The sequence below is a fragment of the Rhinopithecus roxellana genome, chromosome 8 (genome assembly GCF_007565055.1).
Source record: "Rhinopithecus roxellana isolate Shanxi Qingling chromosome 8, ASM756505v1, whole genome shotgun sequence".
Taxonomy (NCBI): domain Eukaryota; kingdom Metazoa; phylum Chordata; class Mammalia; order Primates; family Cercopithecidae; genus Rhinopithecus; species Rhinopithecus roxellana.
Genome location: NC_044556.1, coordinates 47,825,761 through 47,845,611, shown reverse-complemented (window position 1 = coordinate 47,845,611; position 19,851 = coordinate 47,825,761). Strand labels below are relative to the sequence as shown.

The 19,851-nt window shown below is 45.5% G+C and overlaps 2 non-coding genes and 1 pseudogene across 2 annotated transcripts; all 3 read right to left on the bottom strand.

Moving 5' to 3' along the window:
- Positions 1 to 16,954: 16,954 nt before the first annotated feature.
- TRNAN-GUU lies at positions 16,955 to 17,028 on the bottom strand. The gene has a single exon. It is a non-coding gene; the product is annotated as a tRNA-Asn (tRNA).
- A 1,567-nt stretch (positions 17,029 to 18,595) lies between these two features.
- Positions 18,596 to 18,739, bottom strand: LOC115899310 (annotated as a pseudogene).
- A 1,037-nt stretch (positions 18,740 to 19,776) lies between these two features.
- On the bottom strand, positions 19,777 to 19,848 carry TRNAE-UUC. Its single transcript has one exon. It is a non-coding gene; the product is annotated as a tRNA-Glu (tRNA).
- Positions 19,849 to 19,851: the final 3 nt, after the last annotated feature.

Genomic DNA, 19,851 nt, shown 5'->3' with positions numbered 1-19,851 from the left:
GGTAGAGACCTAGCTAACTCATCTGCAGGGGCTTTGAACAAGGCTTTTAGAATCATAAGGTGACTGGGGTCCTGTATCCTACACCACAGGCCAGCTAGTTCATTTCAGGAGACTTTCTTTTCAATCTGTTATTACTATCTTCTTCTAGGACAGAGATTATCTTCACTACCAGAGATTATCCACTTAGCTGCACTCAGTTTGCACCTGGCCTGTATCACCACTTAGCTCTCACTCCAGCCTCAGTTAGGTATCAGCAAGACCTCACCAAAGGTTATTGTTTCATTGTGTGTGTGTGTGTGTGTGTGTGTGTGTGTGTGTGTGTGTGTGTGTGTGTGTTTCAGGTAACAACTAATGTTGGAACTATCAAAAGCTCTTCTCTACTTTTAACAAAGCTTAGTCACAAACAGTTCCCCAGTTGATGAGAAAAACTGAAACAGAACGATTAAAAGTCCAAATCTGAAAGCTCCATCTCTGAGAAGCAAATTTTACAGCCTCTCCAGATTTGTACTCCAAATGGATAGTTTGTAGAAATCACATCCCTTCATCCTGCAAATGTGATAACTGCCCAAGAGACAGTGATGCCTAGATTCATAGATAATCCCCTTCCCCCAACCTATATGTAACTGGAGTCAACAGCAGCTGGAGGAAAATGGCAAGGACTTGGAATTAAGAATAGGTTAGAATAACACTGCTGTAGACTGTTTATCAGCTCTTCAGCATATGTCCGTTTTCCTTGAAGGATGAGCGTTTAGAAACCTCTGACAATAAAGTTTATTTTACACACATTCTCTTGCCTATGATTTGTTTGTACAAATCACAATTATAAAACTTTCTTGCTCCAGCTAAAAGCAGGAAACTCAATCATGAATGTGTTCACTACATGTATACCACAAAATGATAGCAACCAGTCTGAATGCATCACTTGATTCCAAAATTAAATGTTAGCACTCAGTAGTGAAACTACATGTATCTCCAACTCTGGAAGCCGCAGGCAAGATATTCCTGTTTCCTTGCAAGGAAACAGATCTATAAGCAGGGCAGCAGTCTCACAAATGTACATTCCTGGGAAACCCAAGGAAACAATGACAGTGACGCAGGGCAGGCGAGCCCCAAAACTGGTTTGTAGCCTGGGAAATTTCTCCCAGACTGTTGTTTCCTTGGCTTTGCCAAGGAAATAATTCAAGGGAAAGTTGCTGGTGAGAGAAAGCAACTTTTATTGAACTGGTGCTGCTTCTTGCAGAGCAGGGCTAATCCATAGGCAGTGTGCCCAGAGTTGGTGCCTGTGGGCTGCTAGTTGTATTTAGACCCACTTTTAATTACATGCCAATTAAGAGGTAGGTTATTCAGAACTTTCTGGAAAAGGGGCAGGGAGTTTCCAGAACCATATAAAGTAACTTCCAGGTCATTGCCAAGGTGTGTTGCCATGACATTTGTAAACTGGCCATGTCCCAGTGGTAGTGTCTTTATGCTCATAAGCAGTGAGAGCAACTAGAGGTCACTTTCGTCATCATCCGCTGGTTCCAGCAGGCTTCTTCACTGTGCCCTGTTTTGACCAGATCCTGCTCTGTTCAATGGGATTGTGACTGGAAAACTACACCTACTGGTCTCCTACTTCATTTCCCCGTCAGAGATTATATACTCCTCCTTAATCTTAAAGGGCTTGCAGAAGGGTAGAGGTTCATCTTCTGTAACTGCTTCCTGCTGATGTTATGGGCATAGACCCTGCCTAGCAGTGGAGAGGCAAAATCTCTGGATACCTGTTCTAAAAGGCCCAAAGGCAGGATGTCTTTATTTTCTGGGTCAGAAGAGGGGATGGATTGAAAGCCTTGTGCCAGCATCATCTTTACATGGAATTATTGTAATCTAGAAGACACAAACTTTACAAGGTACAAGCAAGGACCAAAGATTAGTAATAATCTTGGTTTCTTCCAATGCCAAGAAGCCTTAGACAGTCAGCAGCAGTAAAATTGGGCAATGAATCATAACTTTTCTCACTGTTCATAATATCCTCCATAATCCCAGTATAATATGAAAATGGTGTTATCCTCAAGCCCTTCACCATAATATCTGATACGCGGTAAGGGTACAGCATGAGATGATCTTGACTGTACTTTAGCAGTTCCTCATAGTATCTGTGTTCATCTTTCTTGACATGTTTAAGTTATACATAATTTCCACCATCCCAAAAAGGTCTGTAGATGCCAGGCACGGTAGCTCATGCTTGTAATCCCAGCACTTGGGAGGCTGAGGTGGAAAGATTGACTGAGCCCAGGAATTTGAGACCAGACTGGGCAACATGGCAAGATCCCCATCTCTATAAAAATTATTTTTTCATATTTAAAAAATAAAAAAAATTAAAAAGGTCCATAGAGTCCCTTTCCAGGCAATCCCACCCTTTCCCCTTAATCACTATTCTGATGTTTATCATCATAGATTATGTTTCTGTCTTCTTGAAATTCACATAAATTCATTTTTTGTGTTAAGCGTTTTTTTCATGTCTTTGAAGTGTATCCATATTATTATATGTACCTGGTTTATTTGGGTGTTACTGGTGAGTGATATTCGAATATGTGAATACACCACATATTGGAATATGTTGGTGGACAATTTGGTTATTTCTAGTTTGGACTGTTATGAAGAAGACTGCTGTGCATGAATATTCTTGTACAAATCTATTTATCAACAAATACTCTGTGTTTTCTTAGACTTTGTATTTGTCTCTATTCGGCATCTATTCATCACAGGACAATTACAATAACTATATTTTCTTATTTTATTTTCTTTCTTTCTTTCTTTTCTTTTTTTTTTTTTTTTTTTTTTTTTTTTTTTTTTTTTTTTTTTGAGGCGGAGTCTCGCTCTGTCGCCCGGACTGGAGTGCAGTGGCCGGATCTCAGCTCACTGCAAGCTCCGCCTCCCGGGTTCACGCCATTCTCCTGCCTCAGCCTCCCGAGTAGCTGGGACTACAGGCGCCCACCACCTCGCCCGGCTAGATTTTTGTATTTTTTAGTAGAGACGGGGTTTCACCGTGTTAGCCAGGATGGTCTCGATCTCCTGACCTCATGATCCGCCCGTCTCGGCCTCCCAAAGTGCTGGGATTACAGGCTTGAGCCACCGCGCCCGGCCTCTTTCTTTCTTTTATGAGACGAGAGTCTCGCTGTCTTGCCCAGGCTGGAGTACGGTGGCACCATCTTGGCTCACTGTAACCTCTGCCTCCCAGTTCAAGTGATTCTCCTGCCTCAGCTTCCCCAGTAGCTGGGACTACAGGCACCTGCCACCATGCCTGGCTAATTTTTTGTATTTTTAGTAGAGACTGGGTTTCACTGTGTTAGCCAGGATGGTCTGGATCTCCTGACCTCGTGATCTGCCCACTTCGGCCTCCCAAAGTGCTGGGATTACAGGCGTGAGCCACTGTGCCCGGCCCTTTATTTTTTTCTTAAAACAATTTATTGATGTATGCTTGGTATACTAAAAGCTGTACATATATAATGAACACAACTTGCTGAGTTTGGAAATAAGTATAGACCCATTAAATCATCACCACAATGTACACAATAAAACTATTCAGCTGGGTGCAGGCACTCACACCTATAATCACAGCACTTTGGGAGGCCCAGCCTGGTGGATCACTTGAGGTCAGGAGTTTGATACCAGCCTGCCCAACGTGGTGAAATACCATCTCTACCAAAAATACAAAAATTGGTCAGCACGGTGGCACACACCTGTAATTTCAACTGCTCGGGAGACTGAGACATGAGAAGCACTTGAACCTAGGAGATAGAGGTTGCAGTGAGCTGAGATCGCACCACTGCACTCCAAGCTGGGCAACAAAGGAGACTCCATCTCAAAAAAAAAAAAAAAAAAAAAAAAAAAAAAACTATTTGCCACCTCCAAAAGTTCTCTCCTGCCTTCTTTGATTATTATTATTATTATTTTAAGTTTTATATTCTAATTGATACAAAATAATTATACATGTTTAGGGGAGTACATATAATATTTCGATACATGCCTACAATGTGTAATGATCAAATCAGGATGTTTAGGATATCCATCATCTCAAACATTTTCTCATTTCTTTGTGTTGGGAACATTTCACATTCTCTCTTCTTAGCTCCTTTGAAATGTACAATATACTGTTGTTAACTGTAGTCATCCTACTGTGCTGTTTCTTTTCTGAGACTCCACCTAACCCCTTGATGTCCCAACTGCTGTGGTTGTCTAAACTTTGTCCTCTGTTCCTTTAACCTAGGAAGTTTGGTTTTGTATTATAATTTAGCTAACCCAAGTAAGGTGGAGCAAAGTTTGTTCTATAAACTAAAAATAAAATCCTAAGTCCCCCAACTGACTAAATGGACCCCCTGTTGGCCAACGGAACCCTAGGAAAACCTTAAAAACTGACTCCCAGGCCAAGAAGGAACAGGAGGCCAGAAAAGCCTTATTATATTCCCACCCTTTTGCAGTTTAGACAAAACTTTGCAGTTTAGATATTAATGTTATCACAGAGATCATAAGGCTGACAGAACGGACTCTTTATGGCAATAAGATACCAAATTATAAATAAGACACCATGCCGGGCAAGGGTTAACTCATGCACCCCCTACATGCAAAGAATAAACTATGTTCTAACTGCCACAAGGTTTTTTTTCTAGCAGCTAAACAAGTACTGGCCTTGAGAATAGGGAGTGTTGAAGCACTTGCTGCTCACCCCTCACCAGATGCTGAACCTCGCTGTTCCACAAGCCATAACTACAACCTTGACCGACAAGAGACTGATTTCAGTAACTTTCTTCTGATGAGAAGACCAGCGACCATGGACTGGTTCTGTCAGTTTTACAGTATCTGTGCATTTGAGTGCCTTTGTGTCCTGAAAAGACCTTTGTGCATAGGGCCTAATTGTAATGCATTTAAATGCTAAGTATCCATAACGAGGTGAACAAGGTTGTATATTACGTGAATGTTTGTTGAATAAGCATGCATCAGGATGACCTTCATAAATATTCATGAATCCTCCTATAACTTGTTGAATATGTATGTTAGGCCAACCCATTCAACTTAAATTCCTGTCTTGCCCCTCCCTCCCTCAAAGTGCCTGCTTCTGGGCTTCCTGCGTTTCCCAGCCTGTCAGGACGACCACCGTACACGCTGCAACCCTTTATAAGAAATAAATTCTCCTCTGTTACCTCACAAATTGTATGGTTTTTCGGTGAACAGCTGTCTGCCGAAAGTTTGCAAAATGTGAAACTCACTACATGCCGTTCTTCCACATGTCTGCCTGCTTTTGTTCGGTCTTCCAGCACCTTCAGATATATATATATATATGTTTATAATTTATGGTCGTTATCTGTGGGAGAGTTACTCTGAAAGCAGCAAGCAGCCATTACCAGACACAGAACTCATTCTGTCAGTAATGGCAGCCCAGCAAATAAGGCAGAAGCCCCACCCAAGTGTGGATCAATGCATGGCTGTATAACCTTGAACAAGCTGCTTAGTCGACCTCTGAAGTCAATACTGATGTGTGAGAAATGGAGATATGAAAAGAACTGGAGTGCTAGGGTGCCCAAGGGAGAAAAGAGTAGGTAACAAGGTTTTCGGTCGGGAGCATGAGAATCAGGCCGAGGGTGGCCATTCACTCCCCTTCTTCACCAGAGTTTTCTGAAACCCGAGACTACAGAACCTCTCCTGCATATGAGCCTTGGGGCACATAGCAAGTTCCAGCAAAATGGGGGAAGATTGCCTGCTTTTTGGAGACCTTACAAAACACATATTCCATTACCGGGAATCGAACCCGGGTCACGGCGCTGAGCCGAATCCTAGCCACTAGGCCACCAGGGAAGTTCCAGCAAGCGTTTTTCATTCCTGTTGCCTTCCGAAGGTTTCTCCAAAAGGTGAACCTACCCTCAGTGCTCACGAAGGCTGCCAGATGCACAAGTCAAAACTGATCTAGACGCTCTGAAATCCACTGTGCTCCCTGAGGAGTGCGGAGGCACTGGAATGGCAAGCAGCTTCAGACAGGAGCCAATGAGGCCATCAAAACCCTCAACAGAGGCATCTGTGAGTTCACTGTGGTGGCTGCAGACACCACGTTGCTAGAGAGCATTCTGCACCTCCCACTGCTGTGTGAAGACAAGAATGTGCTGGGCCTGCCTGGAATGTTTGTGCACTCCAGGCAGGCCCTGGGGCAGGCCTGTGGGGCTCCAGTCCTGTCATCACCTGTTCTGTCACCATCAAAGAAGGCTGATTCAGTTCATTCAGCACTCCATTGAAAGGCTCCTAGTGTAAACCTGTGGCGTCTAAACCTGTGGCCTCTGCTTCACAATCTCTGCTGACTCCTCCCCCTGAGGTTATTTTCCGCTACTTTCTATTGTTATAAAATATTATAGTACTAAATCTGGTTTCTGGGGTTTTGTACAGTTTTTGTTCTGTTTTATAGGGTTGTTTTCCCACTTCTCCCTGCCCACCCTCTCTCTGCCATCCTTCTCCTCTTATCCTCTCCATTGAAAAATGAAGAAATGTTCAGAACAGAAGAAGTAGAATGGTGGCACCATCCAAGGCAGGAAGGGCCAGGAGAACCTGATGGGAGCAGGGATACAGACCTGGTTCTAGCTTCCAGTCACTAACTTTCAACTGTGTGCAGGGTACAATGGAAGTAAACACCACCCACTACATACCCCTGTGCCTGGCATACAGAATCATTCATACATGTTAAAATGATCGAGGGGTTTCCTTTGCTTCTAGGGGATTATGGATCATATTGGGAGGAAGCATGTCTTCTGTGAGGTTGTTTGGTTTATGTCCAAGTGTCATTTACTAATGTAGCCCTGTTGTTTGCTTTTGTAAGATGATGTATGTTCTTCCTCCACCTGGCAATTGTGCCCCTGATGGTGGCTGGGCAGCAGCATACCAAACAGATATGATGCAAGATTTCAGAGGTGGGTGAGTGAGACATGGGTCAGTGGACTCAGGTCTTGAAAGAGTCAGGAGTGGCAAGGGCAAAGAACATGAACTGGTGCTGGAATGAAGGATTCTGGGAAGATTGTGGAGACCTGGCTGGTAGCTACAGCAGAGTTGATGGAATCCAAGGAAACAACTTCTCTCTGGTGAATCGAGATTTCTTCAGTGGACACATAGTCCCAGCTCTGATAGCCCTTACCCCTGTTTCCTGCCACAGTGTGGGTCATATGTATTCTTTATCACAGGAGGAGAGTGCTAATTCATGTGTCATTTATTTTGTGAGCATCCTAATAAATGTATTCATATTCCAATTTAATGAAAAAAACTGATCTAGAGATGCCCCATTTCGAGGTGACAGCATGGCTGTGGAGAGATGGCCACAGAAGCCATGGGAGTGGACCAGGTTGCTGGGAGAAGGCAGAAGGGGAGGCTCCCAAGCTGAGAAGGGGCTAAGCACTGAGCCCCTGGGACCGTCAACGGCAGGCCTGAGAGACATGCAGGAAACCACACAGCCTGGATGAAATTTCTTTTAAGCAAGGCCCGTGGTCCCTGACAGAACACCAGAGGTTTCCCCTAAAACCTTTCACATCTGCACTGTTTCCATCTTAGTCGGAACTCTTTTGTTCTCATCCTTGCAATACACAGGGAAAACAAATCGCAGGTTTTTGTTTGTTTTAAGATAAGGTCTTGCTCTGTCACCCAGGCTGGAGTGCAGTAGTGTGATCATGGCTCACTGCAGTCTCAAACCCCCTGGGCTCAAGTAATTCTCCCACCTCAGCCTCTGGACTAGCTAGGACCACAGATGCACCACCACAGAGACAGGATATTGCCATTTTGCCCAGAATGGTCTCAAACTCCGGAGCTCAAGGGATCAGCCTGCCTAGGCTTCCCAAAGTGGGGGGACTACAGGCATAAGCCACCTTGCCCAGCCAACCAGAGTTCTTTTTAATGCCAATATTTTACTCGGATTCCACATCTAGGCAGGAATTCGTGTTTTGAAGTAAAGATGTTGCTCTACACAATCCTCTCCTTTCCTGATCACTGAAGTAGAGTAAATGACTGTCCTGAAGAAGGTACCCTTGGGACAGTGGGTTGGCCTGTCTTTCCACCCTTTCTTGGCTCTGCCCTCACCTTCAAGCCTCTTTCTGGCCTCTGCTCAAGGTCCAGAGACATGCTTAAGATCTCTCTGTGTGGCTCCTCTTGAAAAGTCAGGAACCCCATACTTCCTGTTCAGTCGGCAGAGAAGCGTCAAGTTGCACATTTTTGGGTATGACAGGATTCCACAAGGCACAGATACGCCGTGGCCCACAAAGTGAGTCTGTGGGTCTCCAGATACCTGTAGCCCTTTCTGCTCCTGTAGAGTAAAGGGCAATTGCCTTTGTTTTCTGTCCAGGAAGGACCTCAAAATGTTCTGAGTCAGAAAGACAGTGAATCTTCTCTTCTGGGTCAGTGGGGAGGGAGAGAGAGAGATTTCAGAGGGAAGAAAGCAGAAAAAGATGTCACAAAATTGCCTAATCAAAAGTTCCCAGGATGCCTGCCTCATCTGGAACTGGGCTCCCAGTCTCTAGTGAGGGAGACATAGTCCAGTCCAGTCCCAGTCTCCAGTCTGAACCAAAGCAGAACAAAGCTGGACACTGCAGCCTGGCATCCTGCGAACATTTAGTCGCTTTCCCCAGGGTGGGAGCATTCGAACTTTGGATGTGAAGGAAACATGGTAACCACTGCAGTAAGAAAAGCAACTGCTGGAGAAAATGGCACTTTCTTCCCCAAATTTGTTTCTACACTCATGTCTAAAGAACACCTTAGAAACAACATTAACATCTTTCAGCAAAAGGAAATTCTGCCTGTTGACCTTTTGCTGTGAGACGAACTTGAAAACTTCACAGACGCTGCCTTTCTCTGAAAACTGCCCTTACCTCTTTGTTATAATTCACTTCAAGACCTGTTGAGCAGGAACATTAAAAAGGCAAATAAAAAATTCCAAGGATTATGAAAGAATGCAATAAAATTGCCCTTAAAAAATAATCTCAGGATGGAGGTGGAGATCCTGTGATCATGAAATCTGAATAGGCTGCTCCTGTGTCCTTCAGCGGTGATGGCTCTGAAACCCTTGTGTTCTATAAAACTCGTGGCCTGGTCTTCAAACCAATTCAATGCAGGCCAAGAAGCACAGTTTGGCCTGGGTTGGATGTTCTATATTTTCAAACAGTCAAATGCCTTGAGACACAGCCTTTGCTAAAGTACCTGCTAAAACTTCAATGTGCGAATAAATACAGCCTAAACTGAGTCGAATAGACTAAGCGAGAGTGGCAGTGAAGGATGCCCTTTGGAAGACTTCGAGGTGCTGAGGCCAAAGGGCTGGCAAGGAAAAGCCTGTGGGTCAGGCCCCTCGGCCTGAGGGAAGGGCAGGCAGGGAGGGTCTTATGGTTCCTGGGAGGACCTGAAGCGTGATCTCCTGTCACGAGCCAAGAGCCCTGATGGCCAGCACCAGGGGAAAAGGACCCCAAGGCACAGTCAGCAGCCCTGTGGGGGGGGTCCACACTCCTGTGTGGCACGGAGCACTCAGGGCTCCGACGCTCAAAACCCACCAGCTCCTGAAGCTTCTGGGAGCCAGAGAGAGTCAGCTGGGAAATTTCCCAAACACAGGCACTCAGTTCCTGGAAACCCTGCATGAAATGCAGCATGCCGAAGCCAGATAGGGGGTCCCTAGGGTCTTGGCTTCGGGGCTAGGTATGGAACCATAAATGAGGGTTCAGCCTGTCTGCCTGAGGGATTGTGATTCCTGGCATCTTTTTCACTCAAATTTTGAAAAGCAGTCGAATTTCTTATATTGGAAGTTCTAGTTGTTAAAAACAGCAGATGCTAACATTTTCAGGAATGTGTCTTGTGCCAGGAGCTCGGAGGGGTTTGTGTAGTGGAGTGATGACATGTTCGCCTCACATGTGAAAGGTCCCCAGTTTGAAATCGGGCGGCAACACCCTTGCTTTCCTGAAGGTTGGAAATACGTAGGGGATTCTAAAGAAACATGAAAGGAATGCCATTGCTAATCAACAAACCTGCTCACAGCGAACCTCATTCCTTGTCCTGCTAGTCAGAGTGGTGAGGAGGGAAGGGCACATTTGTCACCTAGCAGTCATTTCAGCAAGGGAGGTTGAGGGCAACACAACAATGGGAAGTTTTAGATCAGGAAATCTCACAAAGTTCTCTTCATTCTCTTCCAATGCCGGAATTTCTCCATGGGCTGACAATGTGATTACAGCTCTGAAAGCTCAGGAGTTATTTCCTGGGGGTCCTGCTTGGCTGCCCTCCATCTCAGAGCACAGATGTGGAACAGGTTAATTTGCCTGAGAAAACCAATCAGAAGCTGCATCTGGATCTCAAGCCAAGGATATGGAGTCAATATTCCATATTCACACCAAATAAGAACAGATAGATAGATAGACAGATGTTTTTTCTTTTGTTCTTGTTTTTTGTTGTTGTTCTTGTTGTTGTTGTTTGAGATGGAATCTCGCCGTTGCCCAGGCTGAGGTGCAGTGGCGCGATCTCGGCTCACTGCAACCTCCATCTCCCAGGTTGAAGTGATTCTCCTGCCTCAGCATCCCGAGTAGCTGGGATTACAGGTGTGCACAACATGCTCGGCTAACTTTTGTATTTTTAGGAGAGATGGGGGTTTCACCATGTTGATCAGGCTGGTCTCGAACTCTGTACCTCAGGTGATCCACCCACTTCAGCCTCACAGAGCACTGGGATTACAAACGTAATGGTAATACGTTGTCTCCTCATCAACGTGTCTGCCTTGAGGGCAGGGTTGTGATACTGGAGGAATTAGTACTTGGCCTGAAGGGCAGCAACAACCCCTCCAGCCCACACCATTCAGCTTCCAGAGTGGGAGGTAAGTTCTGGTGTGTTTCTATGGGTTTATAACCTTTAGAACTAGTAACCTTTTCACATTCGTCTATACTCTTGCTGGATCCATGAAGTCCTGACAAAAAATCATAAAGTCACTGTTGATCCATGACATATGTGCTGGGTCTTGGGCAGAAACTGAACCTCCAGGAAGATGTGTATATCTGGAGCTGGCTGGCAGAAAGCTGTGAGGAGAGCCCTTGGACCTTTGACCTGGGTAAAGGGCAGATCCCTGAGGATTCAGACGCCTTGGCCTGCAGCTACACCAGTGCTGGCCACTCAGTGGTTCCAAGCAGCAGTCTGGCACCCAAGTGCCTAAGCGCTCCCTCCAGAAAATAGAAGGCAAAGCAAGCCCTGGATGCAGTGATCCCAAACCTGTCAAGGCGAATAGAAGGCAAAAGCAAGAGACAAGGGTGGGAAAGGGTGGGAAAGTGGGTGAGAGCCTTCCGGGACCTGTACTGTGCCTTGCAAAAGTAATATTTTTAGGCCAGGCTCTGCAGCTCATGCCTGTAATTCCAGCATTTTGGGAGATGGAGGTGGGTGGATCATCTGAGGTCAAGAGTTTGACACCAGCCAGGCCAACATGGTGAAAGCCCGTCTCTATTAAAAATACAAAAATTAGCTGAGCGTGGTTGCGGGTGCCTGTAATCCCAGCTACTGGGGAGGCTGAGGCAAGAGAATCACTTGAGCCTAGGAGGCGGGGGTTGCAGGGATCCGGGGTTGCAGTTAGCCGAGGTTGCAGTGAGTAGAGATCACACCACTGCACTCCAGCCTGAGCGACAGAGTGAGACTCCTCTACAAATAAATAAATAAATAAACCCCAACGGGATTTTTCTTTCCCACATTTCCTCGACTGACAGGCTCACAGTGGCCCTGCTCCTGGATGCTGAATCTCTATGTAGACCAGACTCACCAAGTGAGTAATAAACACTCCAACAGATACAACAAATGAGGTTATATTGACAGTGAGAAAACAAAACAAAACAAAACAAAACAAACTACATGCTTTCGCCAGAAACCGAACCTAGGGAAGAGGAAAAAATTCCACCTGAATCACTAATGCTGTTAGTTTAAAAAATTCTGCTTAGCTTATGATACATTCAGTGCTTCTAGATCTGATTTTGTCCACCATTCACATTAGCCCTAGGGTTCATTTTCCAGACTCCTTTACAGACATGCAAATCAACTGGTTCAAACTGAATGTAATGGCCCAACTGTTTTCAGTTACACTGAACCTCCAATTCCATGTGGGATGGAAGGGAGTGCCAGCCTGGTGCAGAATTGTTTCCAGGCTAGGCACAAAGAAAAGGATCGGTGGCAGACTCCCTGAATTGAGGAAGTGAAGCTAAGTGTCTGGGGAGAGCAACACAGAGTTCATAGGACAAAGATCCAGTGAGAAAATAACTAAGCAGAGAGAGAATCTGGGCGTATGTACAGGTTCTGCCACCAGTATTCAGCAGAGCACTAGTCAGTGCATGATTGTGAAAAAGAGTAGCTGACTAGTACCAGGGAAAGAAACATCCAAGAAAATCATGGAATGGCATCCGGTACTCACACAGTGCAGAAAAGAGTATCTGTTCACACCAGCCAGACTGGAATTATTCATAATTCATATTGCTTTTGTAATGGGATATAATCAGCCTTGGACTGAGCACTACTCCTGAACCACGTAAAAGTTCATAAAAGCAAGATCCAAAAGGATCCAACTGTTTACAGGTCACTTAAGTGCACCCCGGAAAAAATTCAAGATGATTTATAGGAATTATAAAATATAACTTCCTGCTGGCAAGGGAAAAAAAGGAATTTAAAAATAGCTAGCATGCAAAAAGGTAAACTTCACAATGTCCTGCGACCAATTAAAGAATACCAAATAGGCAAAGAGCCAGGAAATGATGACCCATAAAGAGGGAAAATAATCAGTTAATCAAAGTTGAACCAGACCTAACATGATGTTAGAATTAACAGAGAGGACAGCCAGGCGCAGTGGCTCATATCTGTAATCCCAGCACTCTGGGAGGCTGAGGTAGGTGGATCACCTGAGGTCAGGAGTTCGAGACCAGCCTGGTCAACATGGTGAAAGCCCTTCTCCAGTAAAAATACAAAAATTAGCTGGGCATGGTGGTGCATGCCTATAATCCCAGCTACTCGGGAGGCTGAGGCAGGAGAATTGCTTGAACCCAGGAAGCAGCTGTTGCAGTGAGCTGAGATCGTGCCATTGCACTCCGGCCTAGGCAACAAGAGACTCCGTCTCAAAAAAAAAAAAAAAAAAAAAACACAGAGGACTTTAAAACAGTTATTATAACAATATTCTATGGGTCCAAAGAATTAAGCAGAGGTATCGAACATATAAAAACGGTCAGAATCTAACTTTGGAGATGAAAAACTACAACATCTGAGATAATAAATTCACTGGAAGTGATTAACAGCAGATTAGACACTGCAGAAAAAAGGATTAAGAAACACAAAGCCTCCAGGCGCGGTGGCTCATGCCTGTAATCCCAGCACTTTGGGAGGCCGAGGTGGATGGATCACAAGTTCAGAAGATCGAAACCAACCTGGCTAACACAGTGAAACCTTGTCTCTACAAAAAAATAGAAAAAATTAGCTAGGCGTCATGGCGGGCACCTGTAGTCCCAACTACTCAGGAGGCTGAGACAGGAGAATGGCGTGGACCCAGGAGGTGGAGCTTGCAGTGAGCCGAGATCATGCCACTGCACTCCAGCCTGGGCGACAGAGCGACACTCTGTCTCAAAAAAATAAAAAAGGAAAAAAAAAGAAACACAAATTCGCGAATGATTGAAATATCTAAAATACAACTCATGGTAACAATTTTTTGTTTTTTTAACGAACAGAGCATCAGTGAACGATAGTGCAAGTTTAAGACACCTAATAGACAAGTAATTGTAGTTCCCAAAAAGACTGGGGAAAAAGAAAAATATATTTAAGAAACAATGACGGGCCGGGCGCAGTGGCTCAAGCCTGTAATCCCAGCACTTTGGAAGGCCGAGACGGGCGGATCACGAGGTCAGGGTATCGAGACCTTCCTGGCTAATACGGTGAAACCCCGTCTCTACTAAAAAATACAAAAAACTAGCCGGGCGAGGTGGCGGGCGCCTGTAGTCCCAGCTACTCGGGAGGCTGAGGCAGGAGAATGGCGTAAACCCGGGAGGCGGAGCTTGCAGTGAGCTGAGATCCGGCCACTGCACTCCAGCCTGGGTGACAGAGAGAGACTCCGTCTCAAAAAAAAAGAAAGAAAGAAACAATGACATTTTTCAATCATAGTGAAAATTGTTAACCTACTGATCCAAGGAGGTGAATAAACCCCAAGCACAAGAAACCTGAAGAAAACCGTATCTAGTAGGCACTTCATAAATGAATTGATCAAATTTATTGAAAAAAAATCTCAAAATCAGAAGAAAAAGTCATAGTACTTACAAAAACCAGAAAGATTATATCATTGGAAGTCATTCCATAAAAGCACTGAGGGGAAAATGTCAATGTGAAATTCTACAAAAGCTGAAAATTCACTACCACCAGCCTACAATACAAAAAAAAAAAAAAAAGTTAAGGGAGTCCTTCAGGTAGAATGAAACTGACACTGGATGAAAATCTGGATGTACAAAAAAAAAAAGAAAGAAAGAAAGAAAGAAAAGAAAAACCACTAGAAATGACATCTACATAGGCAAATATATAATTTTAACATCTGACTATTTAGCCAGGCATGGTGGCTCATGCCTGTAATCCCAGCACTTTGGGAGGCCGAGGCAGGCGGATCACTTGAGGTCAGGAGTTTGAGACCAGCTTGGCCAATATGGTGAACCCCCCTCTCTACTAAAAGTACAAAAATCAGTCAGGTGTGGTGGCTCACGCCTGTAATCTCTGCTACTCAGGAGTCTGAGTCAGAAGAATCGCTTGAACCCGGGAAGCAGAGGTTGCAGTGAGCCAAGATTGTGCCACTGCACTCCAGCCTGTCCGATAGAGCGAGACTAGTCTTAAAAACAACAACAACAACAAAAAAACAAAAACACATCTGACTCTTTATTTTATTTATTTATTTATTTATTTATTTATTTTATTATACTTTAAGTTCTAGGGTACATGTGCATAACGTGCAGGTTTGTTACATATGTATACCTGTGCCATGTTGGTGTGCTGCACCCACTCAACTCGTCAGCACCCATCAATTCATTATTTATATCATGTATAACTCCCAATGCAATCCCTCCCCCCCCCCATGATAGGCCCCAGTGTGTGATGTTCCCCTTCCACAGTCCAAGTGATCTCATTGTTCAATTCCCACCTATGAGTGAGAACATGCGGTGTTTGGTTTTCAGTTCTTGTGACAGTTTGCTAAGAATGATGGTTTCCAGCTGCATCCATGTCCCTACAAAGGACGCAAACTCATCCTTTTTTATGGCTGCATAGTATTCCATGGTGTATATGTGCCACATTTTCTTAATCCAGTCTGTCACAGATGGACATTTGGGTTGATTCCAAGTCTTTGCTATTGTGAATAGTGCTGCAATAAACATACATGTGCGTGTGTCTTTGTAGTAGAATAATTTATAATCCTTTGGGTATATACCCAGTAGTGGGATGGCTGGGTCATATGGTACATCTAGTTCTAGATCCTTGAGGAATTGCCATACTGTTTTCCATAATGGTTGAACTAGTTTACAATCCCACCAACAGTGTAAAACTGTTCCTATTTCTCCACATCCTCTCCAACACCTGTTGTTTCCTGACTTTTTAATGATTGCCGTTCTCACTGGTGTGAGATGGTATCTCATTGTGGTTTTGATTTGCATTTCTCTGATGGCGAGTGATGGTGAGCATTTTTTCATGTGTCTGTTGGCTGTATGAATGTCTTCTTTTGAGAAATGTCTGTTCATATCCTTTGCCCACTTTTTGATGGGGTTCACAGAATTGGAAAAAACTGCTTTAAAGTTCATATGGAACCAAAAAAGAGCCCGCATTGCCAAGACAATCCTAAGTCAAGAGGACAAAGCTGGAGGTGTCACGCTACCTGACTTCAAACTATACTACAGGGCTACAGTAACCAAAACAGCATGGTACTGGTACCAAAACAGAGATATAGACCAATGGAACAGAACAGAGTCCTCAGAAATAATACCACACATCTACAGCCATCTGATCTTTGACAAACCTGAGAGAAACAAGAAAGAGGGAAAGGATTCCCTATTTAATAAATGGTGCTGGGAAAATTGGGTAGCCATAAGTAGAAAGCTGAAACTGGATCCTTTCCTTACTCCTTATACGAAGATTAATTCAAGATGGATTAGAGACTTAAATGTTAGACCTAATACCATAAAAACCCTAGAAGAAAATCTAGGTAGTACCATTCAGGAAATAGGCATGGGCAAGGACTTCATGTCTAAAACACCAAAAGCAACGGCAGCAAAAGCCAAAATTGACAAATGGGATCTAATTAAACTAAAGAGCTTCTGCACAGCAAAAGAAACTACCATCAGAGTGAACAGGCAACCTACAGAATGGGAGAAAATTTTTGCAATCTACTCATCTGACAAAGGGTTAATATCCAGAATCTACAAAGAACTCACACAAATATACAAGAAAAAAACAAACATCTGACTCTTTAAATAAAAGTAGTAAAGATGGATTGTAAGGTTTATAACACGTGTAAAGTAAAATGCATTACAATAGCATAAAGGCAGAGAGGAGTAATGTGAAGAGGTATGATACCACTTGAAGGCAGACTGTGATGGGTTAATTTTTGTGGAAAGCAAGGCAGAATTTTTGAAGTTTCTTTCTTCGTATACTTTCAGGTTCCCATACATACAACCTAGTTTGTTCTGGAGGGATCTTATTTTCTAGGAGGCTTGGAGAGGGACCTTCTGCTTTGTGTCTTTATGGGATGCACAAGACACAAGGGAACAGTCTCTCACTTTTAAATACAGTCATAGGCCTGAGGAGAAACAACTGCAATTTTTTTTTTGTAAATGAGATGGGATTCTCACTGGTCTTGAACTTAGCTCAGGCGAGGCTTCCGCTATGTCGGCCTCTCAAACTGTTGGGATTACTCATCGTCAGCCACCGCGCCTACCAACATTTAAAAGCACGTCTCTGGGTGGGCTCGAACCACCAACTTTCCGGTTAACAGCCGAACGCGCTAACCGATTGCGCCACAGAGACAACCTCAGCTGATTGTTTTTATCTCAACATAGATTAAGCAATCACTAAACTCTAGGGGTTGCCATTCGCTTTCTGCAGGACAAGTGTGCAGACTTCAAAACTTCGGAAAACCGGAGAGGCTGAGTCGACTAATCGTGTTGTTGCACGTTAGAAACGCGTGCATTGCGTGACTTTGAAACCAGAAGGGCGGTCGAATGGCCTTCACCCTGCGTTGACCCTCGCCTACTTCAGAAGCCAGTGCATCTGGAAATGCCTGGATCTGCGACCCCAGCCTGAGCCTAGTAAGGCCCAAGGGAAGCTGAACGCCCCGACGGCTCTCCTGGTAGCTCTTTGTGTTTTTTGCACCGCCTTCAGGCAATCATCTGCTCCGCTTGCTCTCCCCTCACTCAACTCGGCTTCAGTAGATGGAGTTGGTGGGGCGGGAGCGGGAAAGAGGCAGGGGAGTCAAAAGGGAAAAGGTGAACAGGGGAGACCAGGACGAGACAATGGGACAGCCCAGGATGCCCGTGCAGAGGGCACCGGCTGGATGCAGAGAAGATGGGAGATGTATCAGAATGGAGAGGAGAAGACGAGAGAGAAAATCGCAAGAACCTGTAGCTGCCCAGGAGTAAAGAAGTAAAAATCGCAAAAATGTTTTTACATTAAAAAAAAAATAATTTCGGGGGACCGGGCGCGGTGGCTCACGTCTGTAATCCCAACACTTTGGGAGGACGAGGTGGGTGGATCACTCACTTGAAGTAAGGAGTTCGAGACCAGCCAACATAGTGAAAGCCTGTCTCTACTAAAAATACAAAAATTAGCCGAGTGTGGTGGCACAGGCTTGTAGTCCCAGCTACTCGGGAGGCTGAGGCAGGAGAATCGCTTGAACCTGAGAGGCGGAAGTAGCAGTGAGCCGAGATCGCGCCAGTGCCCTCCAGCCTGGGCGACAAAGCAAAATTCTGTCTCTCAAGAAAATGCATACATAAATAAGAGGGGTGGGAAAGCAAAACGATGGGCAGTTGGGATTCTATAGTGGTTACTACCCTGCCTTGTGCCTGCAGCAACGTCTATTCTAATCCGAATCCCGGTATAGTCAGACTTTATCTTGGACCCACTGGGGCGAACCCGTGTATCTTTTGGTTTGCTTTTCATTCCTGCACCAGTTGCGGCCTTTATCTGCAGCCAGAAAGCCAGAAAGCAGGGTTTTCCCGCTGGCCCCACAGCGCCATACTGTCTGGGGAAAAGAAGGAAACCCAACAGCACACAAACAACGGCTCAGAGAGAAACCTTCGAAGTTCTCTATGCCTCACCCTTTAGCAGAAAATATCAAGCAACTCTCAACCTAACTGGTCTGTAGCTTCCACGAATGAAATAATGTATTTATTGGAGTCTTTCTGGTTGAGATATTTCAAATATTTGGTGGAGCTTTTAATGAGAGAGAGACACTCTCGAGTGTGGAAGAAAAAAATGAGGGGGTGTGAGGATGAGGCGACTTTAGGACAGAAAAGAAAGAGAGACTAGGAAGCCACGTAAACGTTTTTGGGTAGGCGTGAGGCGATGTCAGTCTTGAACTCCGTTGTGTTAGGTAAAGAGGGCAACCCTCTTTTAGCACAAACACCGTTTCTCACATTGAGGAAATCACAGGGATCAGCAACTCTAGAGTGCGATGAAGAAGCTTCACTCTGGGAAAATCCCCTTCGTGACCACGGTCTCTACTCCGCCAGGTAAGTTGGAATGAGCGCAGGCCCTGCAGGGACAGCACAGCCTCCTCGTCCTGGCCGGACGCTCAGGGTCACCACCCTACCCACTGCCGCCCCTCGCCATTCTTCCAAACCACTCTCCGCCAAAGATTCCACCGACAGTCACCCACACGACAACCCAGGCCGCCTTTCAGAAGCGGCTCCCGCCCCGCAGCCACAGCGCCCTGTCACCCCCAAGGTTCTGCCTGCCACCTCTGCCCAGTCTGTGCACTTCACCTCCCTGGCTCCCGCTCTCCCCTGAGCTCACAGTGGACGCGGGGTTCTTCCAAACACCTCTTGGGAGTACTGAATGGAAAATGGGGAGCGTGCGCAAGTGCTTGGTAGAGTATAGACATTGTGGGATTTGACTGTGGTACCATCGCTTCCACGTCCTAGTGCTGATTTTAACACCTGCATTCCGCTTAGGGCACCGGCAACAGTTTTCCATTTGTGCCTACTCCACCTGCTGTCTTTGTTGGCTCAGGGAACATCGCCTCCCTCTGCCGCTCAATCAGCAAACTGGACCGCCCCGGAGGACCTCACCTGCCGCTCACCCAACTCCCAACTTCGCGGGCATCGCCTCCAGTCACCTCTTCCGACGGCCTAACGAGCACGTTAGCTGCGAAGGGAGGTGAGGAGGCTCAGCTGACTGGCCCGTGCCCATGTCCAGGGTACGCACAAACAACACAACTTGGTTTGGCCTCTCTCTTAGTTATTCACAGCTCAGCCCGATAGGTGCCTCCGGGACGGCGACGGCAAAGAGGATGGCCTTATTGGGTACAACTTCACGGGGGCTGGTACCTCTGCACGGCTGTGTACACCTGAGCCAGACGCTCAGGCGCTCTCTAAAGCCTCTTCAGCGGATGACAGACGCGGAGATAAAGGTGAGAGGTGGTCCACCAGGACTTGCCCTCCTTCGCTGGGGTTTGCCCCTCGCTGCGGAGACTGTTCTGCATCTGGCCCTTGGAGAATGCAGGCTGACAGTGTAGTAAAGAAAGATTCCTGTGGGAGTGCGCCCAATACAAAACAATTCCCTGACCGGGAATCGAACCCGGGCCGCGGCGGTGAAAGCGCCGAATCCTAGCCACTAGACCACCAGGGAGAT